Genomic DNA, 17,361 nt, shown 5'->3' with positions numbered 1-17,361 from the left:
CTATCATTCATAAAAACAAAATTCAAGGTTCTATTTACTTTATTTTAAAAAATATATTTTATTTATTTATTCATGAGAGACACTGAGACAGAGAGGCAGAGACGTAGGCAGAGAGAGAAGCAGACTTTGTGCAGGGAGCCTGACGTGGGACTGGATCCTAGGACTCCAGGATAATGCCCTGAGCTGAAGGCAGACGCTCAACCGCTGAGCCACCCAGGCGTCCCTCTATTTACTTTCATTAATTCAGCTAATAGGAGCTTTTGGGGGAATGAGAAGGGTACTTAGTGAGAAAAAGACAGAAAGATAACGGTTGTGCTTATGTGTCCCGGAGAAGTAATTCTCTTGCTCCTACTACTCCATATACTAGAGTTACTATAGTATTCTTTTCTCATGTTTTAAAGACTACTATTCAGCAATTTAGGGGTTTTAAGGATTTATAACCTCCAGTCAAAATAGTATTTCATCTATCAATTGTCATTTCCATATTGGCACTAGCTCCTAGTTTCATTCACAAAACTAGGGTTGTCAGGGCCTTAATGAGGCAATCCTTCTGCCTCCATCACCCCACTGGTTAGGCCAAACATATGCCTACCCATTCAGTTCTGAAACCACCTGCAGAGAGGAAGTTAAATGAAGAAAAGTAAAGCATCACACTGTCACCATCTTTAGATAAGCTCTAATTTTACCCAAAGGAGAAAACTTTAACCACGATAACAAAGCTGGCAATGACCATGATTAAATGATGCCTGTCATTCTGTCCTACCCCTGGGAGCTGCTCTCCACCCACTCCCAGGTGATGGATGTGTTTCTCTTGGTACACTGGGTTTAGATTGGCAAAGGAAGCAGATAGTTAAATTCATCAATCACCAGAGTGGGCAAAGCAGTATTTGATCTGCTCTGGAGAAAGGATGGGGACCTGAACAAAACTCATTGACAGCACAAAACCAAGGTCATCTCCCAGTACCACGAATACATCAAAGCAGGCTCATTTAGTCTCAAAGTGTGAGTCACAAATACTAAGCCTGGAAGAGATCTTAGAGAACCTGAAACCAATCCATTGACACACAAATCAGAGAATTCCCTCCCTCCACAACAATAAAACAAAACCAGACTCCATGACTCAGCATTTGTTATCCATACTCTTGAAATTTGTTATCTATTAGATGTCAATGTTCTGAATTCCAAAGCTATATCCAGTTACTGATTCCACATGGTATATACTTCCTGACCAGTAAATCTACATGAAAAAAAAAAGTTTAAATGTGAACAAATTTGCTGCTTATATCAACATGAAAAACAAAACAAACAGAATCCAACTTATCTCTGTCAACCCCCTCTTTTTTTTTCCTTTTCCAAATTGCTTTTTAATGCCTGAAATTTGAAAACCAACAGCTACTTCTATAGGCTTTTTCAAGGCCCTGAAAACAATGACGTACTAGTAAATCTCTTATTAGTATCCTATAGATTCACAAGCTCAAGAAAACTCAAGATGACAGGTTTCATGAATATTTTCTTTCAAGAACTTTATAGTTTAACCATCCCATGAAAAATAAATCTCCTTATTATGATATCCTGCTAAAGAGATAGACCCAAAAGTGTGTCCCTTTGTACAAGTATGTACTTCTTAACAGTGGCCACAAAGGAACAATAGGCATACAAAACCAAATACTATATTTCCAAATATCTGAAAAGAAAAAAAAAAGAATCATACCACCGCCTATTTTGTTCTCCTCATTACCTGTCACTCTTTTTTAGGGATAAATGGCCTGATGATTTTCTTACAATAGTTCCACAGCTTAAAGCAGCAAAAAACATTTAAAATTTTTTTAAAAAAGCAAAAAAGTTATGATTTCAAAACAGAAATGAGAAATTCACTTTTGTTATTTGAATGTGTGCTGCATGGAAAATCATTATGATCCTTCCACTTGCAAATGTTTCGGACCCTTCGGTAAATATGTGTTTTCTAATTAAACAGTAACTCTCTGTTTAAAATAAAAATTGGTATGATAGGTCCATGTCCATTTTCAAAAAGTGTATTTTTCAATGACATCCAAGATAGGTCAGCATTTTCCCACTACTGCAAAAAACAGCAATGTGTATCCTCGACGCAGGTATTACAACACATAAATACACTGTTGCCCTGGCTCTCCCTCTGGTTCCATCTGCTCTCTTGCTGTGCAACAGCTATAGCATAAAAAAGCCTATTCTCACACGCTTTTGATATTACACTATTTAATCACATACAGCTGTGGCTTACAAGACTGCTACAAAACACAATTTTAATGTAGTACTCGAAGCCAATTGTGGATAAACATCAACCATTTACTCCGAATAAGAAGTCCAACACTACAAAGATTTTCTTTTAAAGAAAGACTGGTTTTCTTAGAATTTGGCATGGACGTAATTGTGACTGAGCCCTCTCTCTGCCAAAAAGACTGATAATGTCAAAAAGGATTGTGTAAAATCATATTAGTGCAATAATGACGCTTTCCAGAATTCCTGGAGCCAGAAAGACCTGAAATGAACTTACATCCTACTTCTCTTCTTTTGTCTCCCTCCCTGCAAATCAGCCCTACCTCCAACCCTCTAATAGATTTAATTACTTCAGAGAAATAATTTTGATTTATAATTCTATTGTTCTTTTCCCAAACTGAGAGAAAGCGAAAGGAAGCTGTTAGGAAGATACTGTTAGAACAAATTGACATGAGGTTTCTTTTGAATTAAGAATGATTCTGGAGAGAAAGACAACAACAACATGAACTTTTTACATAGCTCCTCCTTTTAGCTAGGCACTAAACTTAGTACTGTGAAAACAATGGCTGCATTATAGAAAAGACAATTCCAAAGATAATTTAATATGGGGGGGAGGTAAAGAAAACAGGACAACTAGAAAGGGAGAGTGGCCCCTTGTTACTATTTTTCTCTTATTCAAAACCAATTAAAATTGTGTACATTCTCAAATGAGACAAACAAGATTTATCATAGTTTCATGCTCTCATATTACCCCCTGAAGCGAAAGACATATTTGGAGTTGTACCTCAAGGTTCTATTGCTGGACAATTTTTAGAAAACCAGTTTTGTATGTTTCAGCCTTTCAAAGGAAAACAGAACTTGGGAGTTTTCAAGGCTGTTTTAAAACTGGCAAGTTACCAACTCTGGCTATCAATGCAAATCTGAGGCAGGAAGTACTAAGGAAATCCTAAACTCTTTCCCTCCCTCTGCAGGATTTTCTACATTTTCATGTGCAAGAAGCATGTTAAGGGGTTGTCCTGTTTTGCTTTTGAAGGATCTGTACATTCACATCTTTGAGAATATCCCTTGCCCCATAGGAGCCTCTCTCTTCCTTTCCCTACTCCTTAGTCCTTCGTGTTTCAAGTGTTTGCTCTCTCTATGGCACAATCAATCGGGCTCTAGCTAGACTTTGAGAGATGAGCAGCTGTCCAGGCTGCAGATGGTTGGAAACTCAGCCTGAAGTCAGTGTGCAGTTGATGAGTTACTCCCTATACCTGACCCCAACACCAACTTCACACCAGGTTCTGAATACGATCTGAGTAGCAGCAGCCAGAAAAACTCTGTTGGGTCCCACAGATCTTTCTGCAAGATCTTCAGGGGAAGCAGATGGTCCAAGGTGGGAAAGCAGTAGGCTGATGGAAAAGCAGCATGAGTAGAAACCATGCCCTGGATCGGTAGAAACATCGTGACCCGGTCAGGGTAAGGAAATGGAAGGAAGGACTAGCTTGCTGTGTGCGTTTGGATGCATTTTAAAGTTTTGGGGAGATGATAAAGTTTTCCAGATACCACACATGAGGGAAATATCTTTCTCAGCAACAAAGTATCAATTCACCAGGCTGTGACCATGTTTTACTCTTTTTAGCCTTCCTAGTTATGATTAAGTTGCCTTTCCAAGAAACCCTCCACAAAATAACTCAGATTGCGATTCACCCTGGGTCTCACAATGCAATAGCAACAGGTTGCTTGCTTTGAATGGGCTATAACAAAATTGCTGAGAAATATTAGGTTGTGACTCAATCAAACGTGATTATGGATATTATCATTAAGCTAATGAGCTATTTTTTGGTCCCCTTTCTCTAAAGTTTGCTGATTATCCTGGTGGCCTTCAAAGAGCAAATTCGTTTTGATGAAGATTTTTTTTTTTTAAATCTGGCTATGGCTCTTATGTAAGTATTAAAGCATGTCATCAAGATTGCTTCTTTTCTGCTCAATCACAATGTTTCTTTTTTAAATTGCTTCTTTTAATAGGGGGAAAAATGGCCAAAAGAAAATTGACAAATGACAGCTTTTAATGCAAGGTCTTGGAAAACATGCATCCTAGAACAATACCGCTACAAGATAGCTATCAGCTAGTCATTGGGTTTTCATTTTACTTCTATGTACATTTATCTAATATAATAATTTAAGCATTTGGAAAATTATTCAAAGGGAGAGAAGCATAAGTAACTTATTTCTAATTTCTTTTTCTTTTTAAGCAACAAAGGTAGTGAATTAGTTCTAATGTGATGGGAAAATAAGAGGATCAGAGAAAGCAGGGAAGTGCCCCAAGTTTTTCTAAAACTTTAATTGCATTTGAGGAAAGGGAAACCTTTCCATTTATTTAGACACCCTACTCTCATTTTGTTTTATCATAAGAAAAGAGCAGCTGTATCTAACACACACATTTAAGTAGAAAGAAAACGTTCAGTATTTTGTACTGTCTGAATAAATGCAATGATACACCTTGAGTTCTTTAAGAACCCCATAAAGATTCTTCACCCCAAACTAATGTCAGTAAATGGCTTTTGTTGATTAGTTAAGAACACCTGGTTTTACAGGACAGCTTAAGTTATGATGTCACCAGAATATGACTTTTATAGTCAACCACAGAACTCTATTTTTATCAACCATAAGTATTCTTTATGTATCAGTATCATTTTAAATAGCTCTGATTTTTAAAATAGATTATAACTATAAGCCAAGGCTAGGACTGTAGATTTTGTGAATTCCACCAAGGCTTGCTTACCAAATAAACATGAGCAGCATGTATTCCCCTCAGAATTATTATAGGTAATATTTTAAGATAAAAATATAAAAGGAGCAAAAAGACAACACTGAAATAACCCAGTTGTTTTCATGCTATACTGGGTCATGATAGTACTTTCTTACATAGTATTCATGCTGCCAGAAAGTCCCCACATTTTAAAGTATGATTGATCCTTATTCTCATTCCCTGTGTGCCCAAGTTTCAAAGCAGGGCACGTTTTCACATCTTCAGCTTCCAGGAATGTTATTAATGTCTATCATTTCAGAGCCACCGAAACAGTATTCGACAACTTCACAGCTCTGTCGAAAGTTTGCAACATAATAATCAATATGAACTACCATGATAGCCAAAGTAGCTGATCCTATATTCCCCACCACCCTGATCTGATTGCCCGAATATCAGTTTAGGTCACCTAATGGATCTACCTTCTTTAAAAATGTTCCAGAAGTTGATGGCTTTGACTAGCTTGAAAGTAACAAGATCCAGATGCTGCCTGTCTACACACTAAACTACACAGGACCCCAAAACAGATTTTTTTTAAATTCCCTCTATGTTTTTCAGGCTCTCCTCTTTTCCCTCACCACTGCACTTTCTTTACCTCAATCCCTCTCTCTCTCCCTCTCCCAGTCTCTCTCTTCACACACACACACACACACACACACACACACACACTTCCCATCAGTGTAGCTCATCCAACATCCTGTCCTTAATATAATGTGCAAGACATTATTTCCTGCTAGCAATAAGTTAAAAGAAATCTCAGGCAGGAAAGCAATTATTCCATTCATTTTTATCTAAAGTTTCCTTTCTGAATATGCTTCATAGTCAAAAAAAGAACCAAAAAGAAAGCATGAATTTTGAAACATTTGGAAAAATTTAGCCAAATGAGTAAAAGGGATGGAATGTCCGATATTTTTCATGGAACCCTTGGGTTTGTTGTTTTTATTTCTTGGGGGGGGATGAGGAATGACTATAAATTTCCTCTTTTAGACTAGCCCTTGCTTTGCCATTTCCTTGAGGAAGGCAGACAGCATTCTCCACCCAATCCCCCAAAGAGTTAAAACACACTGCACTGCACGGGAGCAGGAGGGCTGGTCTACTAAAGCAGCAGCCCCACAAACTAAATGCTCACAAGGGCAAAAAGCAATGTGAGGAGACCTTGCAGGGGCAGGGCGAGTCATGGAGCGATTGAAAAAGAAAGAAAAAAAAGCAACAATTTTTAATAGAATTCGGAAAGTCTGCTGCCTCGTCTGGTTTACAAATAGGCATTGTTGGAGGAGACAGAATAAATAAGAGCTAACTACAGCATGGATTACCGAACACTAATCCCATCAACGAGTCCCGGTGGCAGCACAGATCACTCAGGCACGCCTTGGTCACTCTCCGCATATTTATTTATTAAGAAGACAGTGGAGTCTGGCTAATGCGATACAAAATTAATATCACCTGTAAAGAAACATAACCCATACATTCAAAGCGATAACTCTACCGACACCCTCCCCCCCAACTCATCAAGTCCAATTTAACTGACAAATTGGAGCAGTGATTTCACACCTGAGAGCCTTTCAGGTCTGAACTGCAGGATCAAGTTCATGGTTGGCACTGCCCACTGCTTAGTTACGTGGGCTTTCCACTGGCCCCGTAATGGTCATTTACGCACACACATAAAGACTAAAGTATTAAAAAATTTTTTTAATTTTTTTTATTTATTTATGATAGTCACACACAGAGAGAGAGGCAGAGACATAGGCAGAGGGAGAAGCAGGCTCCATGCACCGGGAGCCCGACGTGGGATTCGATCCCAGGTCTCCAGGATCACGCCCTGGGCCAAAGGCAGGCGCCAAACCACTGCGCCACCCAGGGATCCCAAGACTAAAGTATTTAACCAATTCGTGTCCAATTATCATCAGTTATATTTCATCCCGTTTCAAGACCCACAGGCCTCCTGATGGCAGCCAGCACAGAAAAACAGAGCTTCGAAAAGTAAAGAACATCTATTGTAAAGCTCCAAACTTCAGTCTCTAGAGTCTTGATCACCCTCCATATAAAATAAAATATGTAAGGCAAATACACAAAAACAAAAGCACACCCAAACAAACTCTACGGGACGTCAGTTAGTCGTACTATACCTTCCCACACCCTTCTTTCATTCTATACTCTGTGATTGAAAGTCTGAGTTGCCCCCACCCTGGTGCATCCTATCCAGTGAGAAAAACCCTTTCAGAGCCACAAAGAACAGCTCACCAGAAAAGCCTCTGAAATCGTTGTTGTTCCTGATAATCACTGTCACAATCTCCTTTCTAACAACCCTGTCCATCTGCAAAGCACTTTACTACGGATATCAGGAACATCTTTATGTTGCCAAATAACAACAAAGGAACACGAGCGAAACTATTATCTCTGCTAGAAGAGAAAAACCACAATCCCAGGGCTTGCTTTCTTCTCATATTCTCCTCTGCCTCATTAACTCCATTGCTATGTTACTAATTTCAAAGAAGCAGGAAGAGGTGATGGGAAAGGGGAGGTAAATAATAATCCACATGCCTGTTTCCCATCCCAAGTGCAGGATACACACTGCTTGCCAGACTGTGGGTCGAGCCATACCTTGGTTTAGAGACAGTGAGGATAGTAGTAAGTGTACTGGGGGTACATTTGTGGCTGATCCAGGCGTTTACCCATGTAGCTGGAATCTTTATCTCCGAGGCAGGGAACTCGATGACACGGTATAGGTGCCCCAGGCCGAGCGTCCTCTTAAACCACTATTCCTGATGGTCCCGATGACTGATGAGGCTTCAGAGATCCTTCGTCTTCCACCACTCACTAGTTCCAACACGGCAGGAATTTAAAAAAGAAACACACCAAAAAAAAAAGAAAGAAAGAAAGAAAGAAAGAAAGAAAGAAAGAAAGAAAGAAAGAAAGAAAAAAGGAAAGGTATTGGTAGAACAACACACGCACACACACACGCGCACACACACACACACACACACACACACAGCCTTCCCAGATCCTGCCTTCCTTCCCCCAGCTGCCAGGGTCCACTTGGGATGAGGCACTTTGTTCTCTACCCAGGCTGTCTGTAGTGATGTCAATTGCCAGCGTTTGTAAAGAGGGAGAGAAGAAAAAAATCAAAGTCTTTTTAGCACAACTCTGAATCCTTGCAGATCAGCTTCCTGTCTCCTGTTTGTCTCTTTCCCCACCTTAAAGAAAAAGGGAAAAAAAGAAAGAAGAAGAAAGAAAGAAAGAAAACAAAAAAATGAAAAAGAAAAAAAAAAGAAAGAGAAAGGGGAAAAGAAAACAAAACAAAACAACCTTGCACAGCCTGGTTGCTGCTGTCTCCCTTCCAGAGTGACATGGTGTTCGGGCTCCTCCTGTCCTTTCATTCACTTCCTCTCCTTCCAGCTGGTGGGTGGAACCTCTCCAGGGAGCAGGGTATGCAGTCCAGAAAGCTGCAGTATTTCCTCCAAGAAAAAAAAAAAAAGCCTGCTTCAACCCCTGCTGCAAGCAAAGTCCTGATTCCCTCTGCTGGCTATCTCGAACAGCAAAGCAATTTTTGCAGCAAAGCTGCTGCCGCTGGAACTGAACCCAGGGAACTCAAATTCGGGCGGTGGATTATTTCTTATCCTTCCCTCCATCTACCCCACACAAGAGCTGCCTTTTTTTTCTTGCCAAGTGGCAAGGTAAGCCACACTGCTAAAGCAAACACAGAAGACCACGGGAGGGAAGAGAGGACGAAGGGAGGAAGGAAGAGAAAGACAAAAATAAAAGCAGACGGACGACCCGTGCTGGTTAAAATGGAACAAGTGTGTCCCAGATGCTTTCAGAACCTGTTAACATACGAAAGCCAGATGAATCCAAGACCCGGTCCAGAAACTAACCTTTTACTTCTCGGACGACACGGAGGATGCTAAGCATTGAAGAAATTTGAGAGTCTATGCCAGGACTACTATTAGCAAGCCCTGCATCGTCAGATCACAAGGACCAACTTGCCATAGCCGAAATGATCATTCTTACCCTTACATCCGTTTTGTAAGCATCAAAGGAGGTATCCCATTAGGTTTACAGGCGTCTTCATAAATAAAAGCTCTGGTTCTCTCACTGTCTATCTATGATGATTTTGATTCAGGGATGCTTTAATCACTTTCCCGATGTCATCACAAAAAAAAGCACAATTACCTGACAGAGTTTTTCCCCACCAATAATAAGTAATATTCTGACATGTCTGTCAGCTGTTACATTATAATACAAATGGTTTCAGCGAAAATATATTTCCTTTAAGGGTCCCTTTTCAAGGCAGTCAAGGCTAAAATTAGACATGCCAGCTGTGTTTTGCTGTGAGCGCTCACGCATGCCCAAAGCGTGGCCAGACCAACATTGAGCGCCTCTCCACTTCGTCAAACCAGCTCTGTTCTCCCCAGCCTAGAGCTGCCTTTTCAGATAAGAGGTTCCTGGTACAAATCCAGCTTCCTAGTGAGGAAGAACAGAGAATTCCAGCCCAGTGCACAATATGGTATCCAGCCACAAACAAGCCCTGCCGCCCGTGAGGTCACTGGCTTTCACTCAGGGGTCTGGTTATTAGAAGCTGTGTGAGTGCATGGATATTCCTTGGAAAAAGTTAAGGATGGTGGATAAATAGCTTTATGTTTGACAAGAATAACAACCAGAAAGAAGGAAGGAGAGAGGGTGGGAAGGTAGGAGTTAGAAGCCCTGATATCACTGTCATTAAGAGAATTAAATCAATTCCACCAACATTGAAATGTGTTCTTCTGGGCCTTATTCGTCCCATCCAGAAAGTGGAAATGCTGCCAACTTATGTGGCTGAAGGTGGTAAACGGAATCAGATACTAAATCAAAACTACATTGATTTAAAAATCATTCAGTGGCATCTCAATGCTCAGACAATAAAGTCTTGGCTTCTTGGAATAGTTTTCAAGACCCTTGAAAACCCAACTTTATTCTCCAGCCTCAGACAGTAAACTCTGGCCCTCGTAGTCTATATCTGAGTCACAGTGAACTGCTTTTAAAGTGGAATGTGCGGAGGATCCCTGGGTGGCTCAGCGGTTTGGCGCCTGCCTTCAGCCCAGGGCCTGAATCTGGAGTTCCGGGATCGAGTCTCACGCCGGGCTCCCTGCATGGAGCCTGCTTCTCCCTCTGCCTGTGTCTCTCTGCCCCTCTCTCTCTGTCTCTATAAATAAAATCTTTAAAAAAATAATAAACTGGAATGTGCCCTCTCAGGGACTTCTGTCATCTGCTCTGCCCCAAATGGTCTTGCATCCCCATTCAGCCCATCCTTCAGCTCTCAACATGGATATCACCCCTCGGAATAGCTTTCCCTAAAGCCTCCCTTCCCTGCTGCACCTTATATTTGCCCTAAAAGGATGCTTATCCTGGGCAACTGTCTGTTAATTGCATGTTTGTTTCTTCTAGGATGCCGGAAAAGCATCAGGAAAAGCAGAAAAGTAGGAGTCCCCATCATTCTCATTCACGTTCCTATTTCCACAAACTGTCATGGAATCTGACACAAAATGGTGCTCTGCAAGTGTTTGAAGAGTAAGATACCTTAAACCCGATAAAAATTCTAAGTCAATTCGTATCCTCTCTCAGTACATTTCAGTACACTTCTGGATGCAGGGGATAGAGTGGTAACACGGATCAGAACAATGTCCATCCCTCATAGAATATATATTCTAGTGAGGGAGATAAGCAAAGAAGTAAGCAAGTAAACAGGCATTATCAATCAGGTAATATGTAGTACTGTTCATAAATATAAAGCTAAGTAAACAGAAAGAGTCACAGGAATTCCACTTTAAATAAGATAGTCAGGAAATGCTCACCAAGAAAGAGCTCTGAGGTTAAAGGAAGAGTGGGAACCACACCCTGGGTGTTGTGTACTATGAGAGCACTTCTTGTGAGAGCCAAGGCCTTCGTTCCAATCCTGCCTTTGCCAGATCACTCTGCCTCCTTTCTCATCCATCCAGTGTCACTACACACTTCATACGGTTATCATGAAAATTCACCACAACAAACATGCAAAGCATTTATAACGCCTTGGAACATACTGGATCTGCCCAATAAATGTCAGCTTGTCTCTGGGGGAAGATCATCCCAGGCAGAGAGAACAGGAAGAACAGAAGGCCTGGCAGCAAGAACACTTCTTTTGAAATGTGTGAGAAATGGCATAGGGACTGAAATGGAGCAAGTAAGAAGTAAAGACTATCAAACAAGACTAGAGAGGTTCCCTAGACCAGATCATATAAGCCTTGATGAGGAAAGCTAAATTGCTGACAGGTAATAGTATAGCCTGGACTCTACCCAAATATTTTGATTATAGATCTAGCCATCTTCAACTATAGAATGCTGTTCTCCTAAATGACTTATTAAGGCTCCTCCAAATACTAAGACTTTTAAGGTCAGGATCCTCAATTTTGCCATGATGAGCAAAGGCTATCAATATTCTTTTACTAATAACTGGCCTAGCTACTCCTTGGAAGGAAAAGATTAGTGTCTTATTTACAAATGAAAGACCAAATAAATAACTCCTTCACCCACGCTATAGCTCACTTATATGTAAAGTTCCCGGCATGTGTTGATGCTTTCTGCAATTTCTACACAAATTGCCACTTTACAAAATGGTATTGGATTATTGCTATATTCTTGGCATCAACTGTCATTAGTCTAAGCACATTCATCGAACACTTAAAGCTTTTCTTAAATAATGCAAAGACAGTTTACCACTTGTGAGAATCGCAGAACCTGTGTTTTATTTATTTATTTATTTATTATTATTATTTATTTGTTTGTTTGTTTGTTTATTATTTATTTTCCTTCAGAGATACCAGTAGCCATCACAACTGAGGAGGCAAGATACTCATGTCGGAAATGGTTTTTATATCATGTCTACTCTGTTGGAGCCATAGTGCTTTCCATTTAAATGATCAAGTTAAGGTAGGAGGTAACTAATTTAAAACACTCTCTAAATCAGAAGCCAGCTGTGTCCCATTTGCCAAGTAACAAACAAATTTTGTACAAATCCAAGAGCAGCAAACTCATCAAAGGGCATGGACTCTTACAGATTCACGGGATTCATGGCACAGACTGGAGAGGCACTGATTTAAGACAAGTTCTTGGTTTCTAGGATAGAGACAACATCTCAGACATACCATCCATAAATAGAGAAGTGATGGTACCGAAACGAGGTTCAGTTGGGTAGAGACAGAGATTCTCTTCTGGTTTGCTCTTGATCTATCCAGTCAAAGAATAACTGGGTCCTCTCTTTGGCTGATTTATTTTTTAAATGACAAAGACTTAGTCAAAAGCAAAAGGAAAGAACAATAGAGAGAGAGGCATCATCATCATCATCATCATCACCATCATCATCACCATCATCATCATATGCTATCTTTGAAAGCAAGTATACTATTCTTACATTCATGATCATGAATAAATTAAAACAAACAAAACTGCCACTCGGTATTTGTTGCCCTCTTTATTCAAATTTGTGAAATCTCTTCAACACAGCAGTTGCCAAACAGATATTAAAGGTAAATGTTGTTGTTGTTGTTGTTGTTGTTGTTGTTTTTAGAAGACAAGATGGTAGATCACAAACTCCAACAGTAAAGTAGTAGTCTTTTGTCCTACTGGACATACCCATGGTTTAGGAACATACCCGAGACAAACTAGGAGAAAGAGACCACTAGTGATTCAAGCATTTGTGGTCCAAATTTAAACTATAATTAAATGTAAAATTTTAATGTAGATAAAAACAATGAAAATTGGCCTTGCTTCTGAGCAAAATTATAATGGACTATATTTTAAGACAGTCAACCAAATGGAGAAGAATAATTTAAAACAATGAACATTATTAACTTCAATGAAGTTTTACTGAGCATCTTGTATGTGCCTAAATAACCAAGAATAGCAATATAAAAACCATCACCCTTGTCCTCAAGTAGACTTAACATCTCAATATCTATTAAACATCAGTCATTCATAAATGACCTAAATGCCTTTCCTCTTATCTAAATACTAAATTTTAATAATTGTTATTAAATAACTTTAAGTTGACCCAATTTTTTAAATACATATTTTATTATAAATTTAAACAATGATATACTTGAAAACTTATGTTTATTTTGTTTTATTATCTTTTTAAAAATACTTATTTATTCTCTTGTTTTTTATATACTTAATACTGTGGTAGTCACATATGTTTCTCCTTTACCACTAGGATTACCAAGAGTCACATTTCTCCTCTTCATTGAAATTAGGCATGACAATGTGACTTGCTATGGCCAATAAAAATATGAAGCAAAAGTGATACATGTAGAAGCTTTTAACTGTTGCTGTTTGATTCACTGGTCCACTCTTCCCTGATGGAAGCATGTGCTTAGATGGAGGAAGCATATTGGAAGGCTTAGAATAGCTGCTTCAAATAGTCACCTGAACCAGCCACTGACTTGTCACGAGCAAGAAATAAACTTTTGTTGTAATTATGCTAATGAGATTTAGTGACTTACCACAGCATCACTTAGCCTACCCTGACTAATATGATATTACTTGTAGTGTGATTTTATGCTTATTGATTTCTTTCTTTGAGAGTCTCTCCCACTAATATCCAAGCTAAAAGGGCAAGGAATTTATCTATCGTCTTCACTGTTAAATCTCCAGCACCCAGAACAATCCTTGGGATTTAATAGACATTTAATAAATATTTGTTAGATAAATGAGTAAAATATTAATTTAAAATCATCTAATTTATCTATCAGTGGTTAAAATGCAATACTTCATGAAATAGAAGGGAAATGAGGCTTATACTTAAAATGGAAAAAATGTTTAAGTCTTCTAGGAGGAAAATTGCTACGAGTGGAACTACTAAATGTTCAGAGACAGGGAAGGTTTTTCTGTACTGATCATATAGATGGCCTTTCATATACTAGATGCTGTACTAGAATTTCATAAATGTTTCCCCAGTTAGAACTTAACAAGTTACTGGAAAATGGGTATGATTCTCCCTACTTTTTAGTTGAGCAAATTAAGAAGGAAAGGGTTTAGCTATCCAAACCAAATTAATACAGTTGTAACGTGGTAGGGGAATATTCCTAAGTCACATCTGCATAAAGCCCAAACCCAGATTTTTTTCTCAGCATCACTTGATGGAGATCTTAAATGTTTTATTCCAAAACTAGATTAAGATAATCTTTGTGTTTACAACAGAAAACTCACAGTATACATAAAAGTCCTAAATAAGTCAGTGTGTTTTCATAGAAACAGATGGTACTGAACAGAGAAAAAACTGGAAAGAAAGAACATGGCCTTCTATCAAATAGTATAAACTCTATTTGGACCACAGATGTGATGGTTAATTGTATGTGTCAACTTGGCTAGGCTATAGTGCCCAGTCATTTGGTCAAATACCAGTCTAGATGTTGCTGTGAGGTATTTTTCGATGTGGTTTACATTTACATGAGTAGACTCTGAGTAAAGCACCTTATTCTTCACAATGGGACTGAACTTCATCCAAAAACGTAAAGGCTTTAAGAATGAAGACTGAGATCCTTTTAGAAGGAAGAAATTCTGTCTCCAGACTGCCTTTGGCTTCTAGATTCGACGTCAGCTCTTCCTGAGTCTTCAGCCTGACAACCTGACCTGAAGTTTGGGGATCCACTCCCACCCCCCAGAATCACATGAGCCAATTCCTTTAAGATTCTCTTTGCATACAAACACATCTTACAGGTTATGTTTTTCTGGAAAACCCAGACAAATACACTAGGTTAATAAAATGAAATAAATGACAGCAATGAAGGTCAGTGATATAGGCACTCTTACACATTCCTAGTAAATATCTATAATGGTTCTAATAGAGCTTAACAAAATGTATAGCCTTAAAACTTTTCATCCTTGTCAGTCCCAGTAATTTCGGTTCTAGGAATCCAAACAGATCATCACTAGACATTTAGGAATAGGTAATTGGAGAACTCTGAGTATCCAACTCTAGTTTGGTTAAGTAAATCACAGTACAGAGTATGATTCAACCATTAAAATGATACTTAAGAAATACTTTAACATATGGGAAATGCTTAAGTCAAATAGCTAATGAAAAAATCAGAATACAGGGACACCTGAGTGGCTCAGCAGTTGAGCGCCTGTCTTTGACTCAGGGGGTGATCCTGTGGTCCTGGGATCAAGTCCCACATAGGGCTTCCTGCATGGAGCCTGCTTCTCCCTCTGCCTATGTCTCTCTCTCTATCTCTCATGAATAAATACATAAAATATTTTTTAAAAAAGAAAAAATCAGAATACAACCTTGTATATACAGTAGGTTTCCAACTATGAACTAAAAACACATAGACAAGACAATAGAACAACTACATCGAAGTAACAATAGTGGAAATGTTTCCTCTATGATAGTGTTATTGGTGATTTTACTTTTTTTCCTTATCCCTCCAGAAATCCCAGCATTTTTCAAATTTGTCTTAAAATGAGCATATATTTCATTATTTATTTATTTTTATTTATTTATGATAGTCACACAGAAAGAGAGAGAGAGAGAGAGAGAGGCAGAGGGAGAAGCAGGCTCCATGCACCGGGAGCCCGATGCGGGACTCAATCCCGGATATCCAGGATCGCGCCCTGGGCCAAAGGCAGGCGCCAAACCACTGCGCCACCCAGGGATCCCTATTTCATTATTTAAAATGAATATTATTTTTAAAGAATTCTCTTAGGTAAGTATATTCTTAAGATTTTTGTTGTTGTTGTTGTTGTTAGCTGACAGGACATTTTAAAACACCCAGATATGACATTAAAATAAATTGTGTGTGCACTTGAAATAGCCATTTCCTTCTTACCTGAATCAAACATCACTTTAAGAAAAGTTTACCTTTCTTTAAAGACTGGGAGGATAAATTCTATAATTTAACAATGACAAAACTCTGATTTAAGGCCTATAACCAAATATCCTCATTTAAAGAAAGAAAAACAGCTACCAACGGCAAAGGACATATCTTTGCAGACACTACAGTAAACCTACATAAGTATCTAAAACATTAATTTTTTAAATATCCACTAATTCTGCCTTTGCATTTCTTTCTTTTTTTTTTTTTGCATTTCTTTCTCATAAGTTTATTTGTAAACATCAGTTTGCTTACAATATGCTGTAGAAACAGGGAATTTCTTTCTTTCTTTCTTTCTTTCTTTCTTTCTTCTTTCTTTCTTTCTTTCTTTCTTTCTTTCTTTCTTTCTTTCTTTCTTTCTTTTTGGGGGGGTGGCTATCACTGTCTCCTTGTATATTTCCGTGCAAAGAATTCCACTATTTGCAGACCACTGAGCCAACTTTGTCTTCATGTAGCTGGCAGATTCTTGTGGCCTTCTTACAAACACACCTTCCGCCATGACTTTTGCCAGCAGTGAACCAGAGCTTTAGAAAACACCAACTAACAGCCTCAAAGTCAGGACAGATGAGTAGCTGCTTTGTCACATGAGAAACACATTTTCCTAAAAGGAATATCATTACTTTGTATTCACTATTCAGCTTCCAGCTGCCAAAAGCTAAGCAAGGTAGGTCAATATGACCACATTTGATTGGCTGGGCTGAGCCTTCTCTCTAGAAACATCTGCAGAAGTCCAGGCTAAAAGTTCACTACTAATTAGAATCACTATGCTGTACACCTAAAACTAACATAATATTGTATGTCAACTATATTTCAATTAAAAAATTTTAAAAAAGAAATTAAAAAAGAAGAATTACTGGATAAAATACAAGATATCCAGTTAAACTTGAATTTCAGACAAACGATGAATACATTTTTTAAAAAGATTTTTATTTATTTATTTATTTATTTATTTATTTATTTATTTATTTATTCATGAGAGACACAGACAGAGAGAGAGAGGCAGAGACACAGGCAGAGGGAGAAGCAGGCTCCATGCAGGGAGCCCGATGTGAGACTCGATCCCGGGTCTCCAGGATCACACCCTGGGCCGAAGGCAGGTGCCAAACCGCTGAGCCACCCAGGGATCCCGATTAATACATTTTTAATACAAATTATGTCCCGCCCAAATATTGCACATGGCACTTCTCATGAAATATCTGGGCCATACTTTTAAAAAGCACTCAATGCTTATCTGAGACTTAAATGTACCTGGGTGTTACATACTTTTTATTTCCTAAAGCTAACAAACTTAATCCTAATTGATGCACTTAGAAGGTCTACAGGTCTTTTAGAGGATATAAGAATTGGTAGAAAGTTCAAACTTAATGACAACGGAAATGCTTAATATATTCAATCCTCTTTACACTCAAACCACGTAAACCAAAAATGTCCCCATTT

At 38.7% G+C, this 17,361-nt stretch overlaps 2 long non-coding RNA genes across 6 annotated transcripts in view; one reads left to right on the top strand and one right to left on the bottom strand.

The window, feature by feature from the left end:
* The window catches only part of LOC112663786 (uncharacterized), a 31,825-nt gene extending 22,438 nt beyond the window's left edge, over window positions 1-9,387 (bottom strand). Inside the window, exons 1-3 of one of the 3 annotated variants that reach the window (XR_007403708.1) lie at window positions 8,914-9,387; window positions 8,348-8,496; window positions 7,643-7,858 (exon numbers count right to left, since the gene is read on the bottom strand). This is a non-coding gene — a long non-coding RNA (uncharacterized LOC112663786). The remainder of the gene's footprint in view (window positions 1-7,642; window positions 7,859-8,347; window positions 8,497-8,913) is intronic. The other 2 variants (XR_007403706.1, XR_007403707.1) reach the window with 2 other exon arrangements.
* LOC118354156 (uncharacterized) overlaps window positions 1-17,361 on the top strand; it is a 67,582-nt gene that overhangs the window by 40,965 nt on the left and 9,256 nt on the right. The window contains exons 4-6 of one of the 3 annotated variants that reach the window (XR_007403710.1): window positions 4,095-4,178; window positions 10,463-10,585; window positions 11,866-12,465. The exons of 1 other annotated variant lie outside the window; for it this stretch is intronic. This is a non-coding gene — a long non-coding RNA (uncharacterized LOC118354156). Of the gene's footprint in view, window positions 1-4,094; window positions 4,179-10,462; window positions 10,586-11,865; window positions 12,466-17,361 lie in introns of those variants that run through there. One more of the 3 variants, XR_007403713.1, reaches the window with a different exon arrangement.

Source organism: Canis lupus, chromosome 2 (genome assembly GCF_003254725.2).
Source record: "Canis lupus dingo isolate Sandy chromosome 2, ASM325472v2, whole genome shotgun sequence".
NCBI lineage: Eukaryota > Metazoa > Chordata > Mammalia > Carnivora > Canidae > Canis > Canis lupus.
This window is presented reverse-complemented; position numbering and strand designations above follow the sequence as displayed.